Source organism: Myodes glareolus, chromosome 1 (assembly GCF_982192425.1).
Source record: "Myodes glareolus chromosome 1, mMyoGla1.1, whole genome shotgun sequence".
NCBI classification, from domain to species: Eukaryota; Metazoa; Chordata; class Mammalia; order Rodentia; family Cricetidae; genus Myodes; species Myodes glareolus.
In genome coordinates this window covers 72224742-72234075 of record NC_142026.1, presented here as the reverse complement: position 1 = coordinate 72234075, position 9334 = coordinate 72224742, and positions in this window count along the sequence as shown.

Genomic DNA, 9334 nt, shown 5'->3' with positions numbered 1-9334 from the left:
TAAGGTGATGATGGTGACTAGGAATAATGGAGGTGTTGATGGTTGCAGTGAGCGTGATGGTAGCGTGGGTGACAGAAGATGATGGTGACGGTAATAGTGGCGCCATGACGATGACATCGATATGCTGGGGGTGATCACGCTGGTGGTGATCACGAGGAGCCCTGACAGTGGTGAATCTGTCCAGGCGGGACTTTAAGAACAGAGCATCGCTGACTGGGTAGGTCTGTGTTAGCAGCGCTTCTCAACCTTCCTAACGCTGCCACGACCTTTTAATTCAGTTCCTCATGTTGAGGTGACCCCAACATGACATCATTTCCATCTCTACCTTATCACTGGAATTTCGCTGCTGTTATGAACTGTCATGCAAACATCCAATACACAGGATGGTCTTAGGTGACCCCCGTGAGAGGCAGCCCGGCGGGGTCATGACCCACAGGTTGAGAACCGCTGGTTTAGCGGCTCCACGGCCAGCTGTCATTCCCTCTCCATTAACACTGACGGAGGAGGGTACTGTTACCACAGCTCAGCAGATGAGGGGACGTCCTCACAGCCTGGACGCCAGGGAGGAGCCCTTGCTAGGGGTAGCCCTGAGCCAGCTTCTGAGCCTTGGTCCCCGTTCCCACCTATAAACGGGGATAATAATAGTGTATGGCTCATGGGCACGCGGAGATGACTGGGTGGCAGCATTGTGTTTCTGAGGGTGCTTAAACTCTCAGGGCACACGAGCAGGGGGACTGATCTCCTATCCCCCTTTGTGCCCCAGGGCAACCCAAGCCTGTGTACTCCAGACCCTTCTGAGAGAAGGTTTCATGCATGAGCCCAATCTGATCTTCTATTTGGTGTGTTGTGGATGCCCTTGAGCCTCTGTCTGTACCTGTGGAGTGCTGGGGTCACAGATGTGCTGTTGTATCACACCTGCGTCTATGCACCATTGCCAGTTGAACCTAGGGCTTCATGCATGCCGGGCAAGCATTCTGTCAATTGAACTTCATTCCGAGCTCAGGGGCCTTGCTCTTCAGATAGTATTTCATGACCACATCAGACCAACTGGACTTGAGTTGAGGCTTGGCTATGGTCAGCCTGCATACCTCTGGAATTTTGGTTTCTTTCTCACAGCCTCAGTTTTGTCCTCTGTAAAATGGGAATGTTAATCACATGACACTCACGGGGGAGGATTTCCAGTGAATCAGTTCATGTATGGGCAGAGATGGTATGTGATGATGCCCCCTTACCAAGAGCGAGCCCAGGGCTAGTGAGATGGCTCAGTGGGTAGACATTTGCTATGTGAGCCTCGATGATCTGCGTTTGATTCCCCGGAGTCTAAATAATGGAAGGAGAGGACCAATTATGGTAAGCTGTCCTAACCTCCACATATGACCCCCGTAAAGTTAATGGATTGATGAAAATTCCCTCAGACACCAGATCTGTGCTGAACAACGTAGTGTGTGTGTGAGAGAGGGAGAGAGAGAGAGAGAGAGACAGAGACAGAGACAGACAGACAGACAGACAGACACACACACACACACACACACACACAGAGTAGTTCAAACTGGCTTCAAAAGCTGAGGTTTGAACCCCATCCCTCTCTCTCTATCTCCCAAGTCCTTGGATTACAGGCAGGTACCACCTTCTGGAGTGTGGGCTCTAGGTAAACAGCCTGCCAGCCACACCGGAGCCCTGCAAGGGAGGAGCCTTGATCCGCAGTGCAGAAAGGGCTCAGAGCAGACCAGCTTACCCCCAGAGCCACATGGTAGAGCTGGGACCCAAGCGGGGACAAAGACAGACAGTGCCCCTGCTTTGTCCTTGCCCTGGGTTCCACCTAAGGACGTTCATGACTTACCCTGTCTTAGTGACCCGAGCAAGTCCCTTCCTACCCCTGAACCTATCCTCACTGGTCTGTAAACCGAGGGCTAGCTTGGAAGACGCCACCCCACCCCGCCCCACCCGCCAGCACTCCAGTTTCTGACCCCTGCAGCCCTGGCCAAGAAACCGGTCCTCCTTCTTCCAAGATCATGGCTCAGAGGTCACGGAAGGTGATGGAGCCTGGCGCCCCTGCACTCCTGCAAAGGCCAGCAGGGTCCAGTTACTGGTTTGGGCAGGCAGTGGGATAATGTCCGGGGGTCTTGATTGATGGACACCCTGATCCCGCCAGCAGGCAAAAGGCACATGCAGGGAACTCTCTGGTCCCCATAGCTCATTAAGCCAGAGACTTAAATAACTGCTGACAGCTAACCTTGGGAGAGTAGGGCTGCCTTCCCCTTCCTGTCTTGGCTCATTGGGGTGTCACAGAGCAGTACCCCAGCTTGGAAGAAAGTTTTCTCTATCCCTGGGTGGGATCGGGTGGGCCCTAGCTATGGGTCATCTCCCTGAAAATGCCAGAGAGCCTAGCTTGGGGTGCAGCTTTGGCTGCTCTGCAAACCTGAGGTGTGTGGGTGTGTGATGGGTGTTCTAGCCCAAGGTCTCTCCACCCCCGTTCCCTTCTGCCAGCCCCAAACAAGCGGGTACCTAATTACTCAGTCATTCTATCCCTGTTTGGCTGGGCAGCTAAGCCCAAACATCTGGCCCTGAGGCCCTTGGCCAGGATGGGTAACCAACCCCACCCGCTGCTAGCCCTGACCCTCGACACCTCCCTCGGGGGACAGCTGAGCTCCATGTCTGCTTGCCAACTTGCGACAAGCCCAGAACAGTAGCTGCATAGGACTAGCAAGTTCAGTGGGTGGAGAAAAACTCCAAACTGGAACTCTATTAAACACACCCACACCATACACACTCACACATACACCACATATACTTACACACACCATACACACCACATACACACTCACATACACCATGCACACATACTTACACAACACACTCACACCCTACACATACACACACTCAAATATCTACACCACACACATACACACACCACACATACACACTCACACACACACCACATACACACACCATACATGCACACACACACACATAACACATATACCATGCACACATGCTCTCACACACTACACACATACACTCAAACACCCACACAATACACATACATACTCACATACACCCCCTAACATACACATTCACATACATACTCACACACACATACACACACACTCACATACACACTCAGACACCAACACCACAGACACATATACACACACTCACACATATCCCCACACCACACACAGCATCCGGTTCTCTGGAGGTTGGTCAGGAACCGACACGAAAGACTTGTCAAATCACAGCCTACATCTTAGCACATCTAGTTAACATTTGTTACCTGGGCCTGGGGTATAGATAAGTTGGTAGAGTGCTTGCCTAGCATGCACAGGGCCCTGGGTTCGATCCCCGGCACTGCATAAAGCAGGTGTAGTGGTGTGTGCCTGAAACCTTAGCACCCAGGAAATGGAGGCAGGAGGATTAAGAGTTAGTTGAAGGTCATCCTTGGCTACATAAGAAGTCTGAAGTCAGCCTGGCTTACACGAGACTGACTCAGACAGACAGACAGACAGACAAAACAGCAAAATCATACCTGTGAGACTGGGCCTTTTGTCTCTCTGTACCACTCCCTGCTGAGCCACCTCTCCAGCCCCCTGACTGTGAACATATGAAGATAACTGCTCAGTGCTCATTGTAATCTAACCTAAGAACATGCCCAGCCCCCTGAAACGGAAACCCATGGGCCTCAGCAGTCACTGCACCCCAGCGCCAGCTCCTACTCCATCAGCTCCATCACGACCATGGGTGGTCCATTCTGTACATTTCCTATGAATGGAGTTGCCACCTGTGGTCCCCTGTGATGGCTTTTTTGACTCAGCTTTGATGGCCCAGGGTGTCTCTGACACCCAGGCTGTGTGTCCCGTTCGTTCCTTTATGGAAGTATCTCATGCACAGGTGAGCCACACTATCTTCACACATGGGTTCGGATGTTTTCATTGTCCCTGCTCTCTGGGGAACGTTGCTATGAAGACATGCGTGCAGCCTTTGTGTGCGTGAGCATATGTGTGAGCATACTTGTGTATGTGCGGAAGTCAGGAGTCAACGTCAGATGTCCTCTTCGATTGTTTTTCACTAAAAAACATGACACTTTCATCCATGTAAATAACGAACTTTAGTCATTTTCATCCTATTTTTGTCTCTCATGCCCCTCTGCCCGGTTGGAAGTTTCTCCCCAGCTAGTTTTCTTACTTCCATGTTTGTATTTTGTCTCTGCACTGAGTTCAGTTGTGGTAGCTTGCAGCAGCATGGGCAGTTATCAGCAACTACACTGCTGAAGAAAGTGATCCTTGCTCCTCGTTCCCCCTCAGCTGCCACTAAGCGCACAGGGAGCCGGGTGGGGCTCACTAGCTCTCCCGTGACCGGAAGACGTCTCAAAGTGTTGCTGGGCCCTACCTTGTGCAGATGAGCACAGCTGTGCTGTGCAGGCCACACCACATCTGGAAGGTCACGCTTCACAGCGCTACTCCCCATCCTCCAACTTTTACTTTCTTTCTTCTTCCTTTAGGCCGCCTGAGGCCTGGACAGGATGATTTAGGGGTCCACTCAGGGCCTTGTCCCTGGCGTTTTGATCAGTTGCATTTCTCTGTCAACTACTGCCCATTGCAAAAATCCACCTGAGTTTTTTGAAATAGGGTCTCTCAGTCTCTCACTAGCCCTGGAGTTCACCACGGGGTTGGCTAGGGGATCCCCAGTCTACACCTCCCTGCAATTGCAGGCACGTTCTGGCTGCACGTGGCTGTTTACGTGGATACTGGGTACCTGAACTCGGGTCCTCACGCTGCATTCTTTGTGGCCCTTTGTCCTGTCCTTGTCTCCAGGGTGTATACCTCGGAGTGGAATTGCTAGCCTGGTGTAGCTCATCGGTGGGAGTTACACATGTGATGTGTGTGTATGTGGGAAGAGGACACACATGCCACCATGCATGTGTAGCAGTCAGAGGACAACTTGCAGGAGTCTCTTCTCTCCTTCCACCATGTGGGGCCCAGAGATGAAACCTTTACCCACCTTTACCTACTGAGCCCTCTCACTGGCCCCAGATAATGGTAACAAGCCTGCTCCAGCGTGTGAGAGGCACAGTTTGCCTCATCTTCACCCGTCTGTCCCATAATGGTGGTGGTCGTGCTCCCTGGTGTGAAGTGTTTCTTGCTTGGCTTCCAGTGTTTATCAGTGAGGTGCCACAACTCAAGAAGGGGTGAACACCTCAGTGACACAACTGTGTTCACCTCCACCTCATACTGTTTCCCTCCTGACTTGAGCTCACTCACACCAGCTCAGATCCATCTTCACACAGCCTTGCACACATTCACACCTTGGCTTGCTCAACTACTTCTCACATCAAATACCATACTAGCAAGCTATGCATTTGTGTCCACACTCACAAACACTTGCACACTCGAGTGTACCTGCACTCCTGCTGACACCTGTGGACACACCTGCACACTCACACCCCATACCCTCACACCATGAGTCCACACACACATTCATGATCCTGCACACACAGCATGCCCTCCTGCATGAGCACACTTACACAACATACTCACATGCACGCTCATTCACATGCACACACCTATAAGCACACACCTTCACGTCTACCCCACATTTCCTATTCACACTCCTGCTCATGCATGCACTCACAATCACACGAACCCTAGCACTCACTCCACACACACTCACATTACCCATGCTCACACCCACACCTATACTTTTATTCGTGTTCATCTGGATGGATTATATTCACACTCACTCTCACACCCCTGTGTTCATCCTTGCACATATAATCAGCCTCTCATGTTCACACCTGCCCTTACCCTCACACACACACTTCATGTTCACACATAGTCGTGTGCCTGCACACAGTAACCATTCCTACATGTACACATCACACACTCTTGTCCTCTCTCACGCTCAGGTCCACACTTCTGTATATATGAGCATACTTTTCATTCCTGCCCACACTTCATATGTGCATTTATTTTCACACCACCCAGTTCACTTTTGTACATATGCACACTCATGTTCACACTCACCTTTACACACAATCACACTGATGATCATATCAGCCCTCGCCATCACCTCCACACCCATATGCACACCCATGACCATGCACTCCCACTCACTCCTACTCCTGCACTGGTGTACACTCAAATTCACACCTACCCACATGTTTGTGCTCACACTCACTTCCGTACGCTCGTGTTCACTTTCACACACACAAACACTATCATATTCTCATGTGCATTCTTACACCCCACACTTCGGACTCAGTCACCCATGTGCCCATTCACTTCACACTGCACTTACAGCACCCTTGCATGCTCACATAACCACATTTGTGAGCATACTAGCTCCAGAACCTCTGTGCTCACTCATGTCCACTCAGGTCCATGTGTTCATGTTCACATCCACTCACATCCACACTTGTTCACCCCTCATGCCTGCATTTCATATCAACCCAACCACTTGCATAATGCTGACTCTTGCACACACAAGCCCAGTCTCACAGCCACATCCATATTCACATCCCACACTTAACATTCACACTCTCACACATTAACTTGTGCATACATGCACACTCCCATGTTTACTCCTACCTCACACACTCATGCATCCATGCTCCTGCGATCACACTTGCTCTTGCACTCACTGTGCCACACCTCTCACACACAACAATCTCGTGTGCACACTCATATGCACATGCATTCTCACTTTCATCCACACTCTTGTGACTGTGGCTGCACACCACACACACACACACACACACACACACACATGCACACAGTTGTAGCTGCACATACACAAGCACAGCTGTAGCTGCACACACACAGCTGTAGCTGCATACACACACTCACAGATGTAGCTGCACACACACACATGGCTGTAGCACACACACACACAGTCTCGTGTGCACATTCACATGCACATGCATTCTCACTTTCATCCACACTCTTGTGACTGTGGCTGCACACCACACACACACACACACACAGTTGTAGCTGCACACACACAAGCATAGATGTAGCTGCACACACACATAGATGTAGCTGCACACACACTCACAGATGTAGCTGCACATACACACATGGCTGTAGCTGCACACACACATGGCTGTAGCACACACACATGACTGTAGCTGTGCACACGCGCACGCACACACACACACACACACACGGCTGTAACTGCACACACTCTCATACTATCCATGTCCCTTCTCTCACACCTCTGCAGATCAACAGCAGGGGTGCTGTTGGGATTTGAATTGCAGTTCTACTACTGACGTGTGTGTGTGTGTGTGTGTGTGTGTGTGTAGGAGTGAGAAAGAGATCTGACCAGTGTCTGGCTGCTGTGCCACACCGCAACCCCAAAAGTGAAGTAGGGAAAGTCCCAGGGACCCCTTTGGCATGCTGAGAGAATCAATGAGCAGGGGGAGTGTGTGAGCCGGTCCTTGGTGTGAAATGGTGCTGTTAGCACTGTTAATTAATGTTGTCCTTCCCCTTGGACCCTTCCTGAGAATCTTCTATCCTCCCCTGTCACTTAGGTCGACGCTTGTCATTATCACCTTCCAGCTAATCCTCAGCTGCCACCACCAATTAACAGGCACACAGGCGCCCCTCTGCCCCTCCGCCTTCTCTGGTCTGTTCCTCTCATCCCAGGCACCTTCCATGTTTATAGGACACATTCCTGGCCTAATTGCTCATGCTATTTTCGATCCATGGAGGAGGTGGCAGGAGATCTTGACGCAGCTCACCCACTTTGTGTCCCCATCTATTCTTTCTAAGATCCTTTACTCTTCAGGCTCCCCACTGGCCGCTCAGGATAGCAACGGCCATCCCTGCGTCATTGGCTGGAACCCAGAGTCCAAGGGTCCTTGGGGTCATTTCACACACGGGCACACATGCTCTGCCAGTCCCCTCCCAGGCAGCACCTTGTAGCCACAGCAGGGGCACTAAGGGTGTGTGCAGGGGGCTAGGGAGCCAGTGACACATGATCCTTCCCTGAGTTGTAGCCTTCCTCTGGGCCTGCAGCCAAGCAGGGCACAGAGAGGAAGAGAGAGTGTTTGCAAACAAGGCAGCTGCCAGGAAGGGGCTAGGATGTGTGGGGAGGGTGAGAAGGAGTGGGGGGGCACCAGGTGGATGAGGACTGGCTAGGGTTCCTGTCTGACCTACCTCACCCGGCTGTGCTTATGCAAGCATGCGCACACAAAGTTGAATGGCCAGCGAATTGCAGAGGTTTGCCTGTCTCTTCCTCCTCAGGGCAGGATTTGTTTTAAGGATGCCCTTAAAGCAGAAGGAACTCAGGACCCCAGGGTTTCCTGACAAGCAATTTACCAGTTGAGACATCTACCCAGGCAGGACTGTGGTGTTTTTTTTGTTTTGTTTTGTTTTGTTTTGTTTTTGACACTGGCACTGCACAAACTTTGATTGGGTAAAAGAGAGAGGAAATAAATAGCTCATGGGACTGGGACTGGGGATGTGTGTTTAGCACCACAAACCCTGGGTTGCAATACTAGGATTGCATAAACCCAGCACAGTGGTGCCAGACTGTAATTCCAACACTCAGGAGGTATGGACAGGAGGATCAGGAATTCAAGGTCATCCTCAGCTACATAGTGAGTTCAAGGGCAGCTTGGCCTATGTAAGATCGTGGAAAAAAAAAAGGGCCTGAGAGTGGTGGCACACTTAATCCCAGCATTTAGTAGGCAGAGGTAAGTGGATCTTTGTGAATTTGAGGTCAGCCTGGTCTACAGAGGGAGTTCCAGGACAGCCAGGCCTACATAGTAAAACTCTGTGTTGTAAAAACAAACAAACAAAAAACGGCTGGAGAGATGGCTCAGAGGTTACAGAGGTTAAGAGCATTAACTTCCAGAGGTCCTGATTTAATTCCCAGCAACCACATGTTGGCTCACAACCATCTACAGTGAAATCTGGTGCCCTCTTCTGGTGGGCATACATGCAAACGGAATACTATATGCATAATAAATACATAAATCTTAAAAAAAATTAAAGAAACCAAACAAAAATTTAAAAACTGGCCCGGTGAGAAGGCTCAGGAGGTCACGGTACCTGGCACTAAGCCATGACAGGACCAATTTCTGCACCCTGTCCTCTGATCGCTCCAGGAGCACTGTGGCATGAGCATGTAATAATGAATTCTTCTTTTAAAAAAATAAGTTGTATTTTTTATGTATATGGTGCTCTATCTACACATAGAGCCCGACAGGCCAGAAGAGGGCACCAGATTTCATTATAGCCAGTTGTGAGCCACCATGTGGTTGCTGGGAATTGAACTCAGGATCTCTGGAAGAGCTACCAACGTTCTTAACTGCTGAGCCATCTCTCCAGCC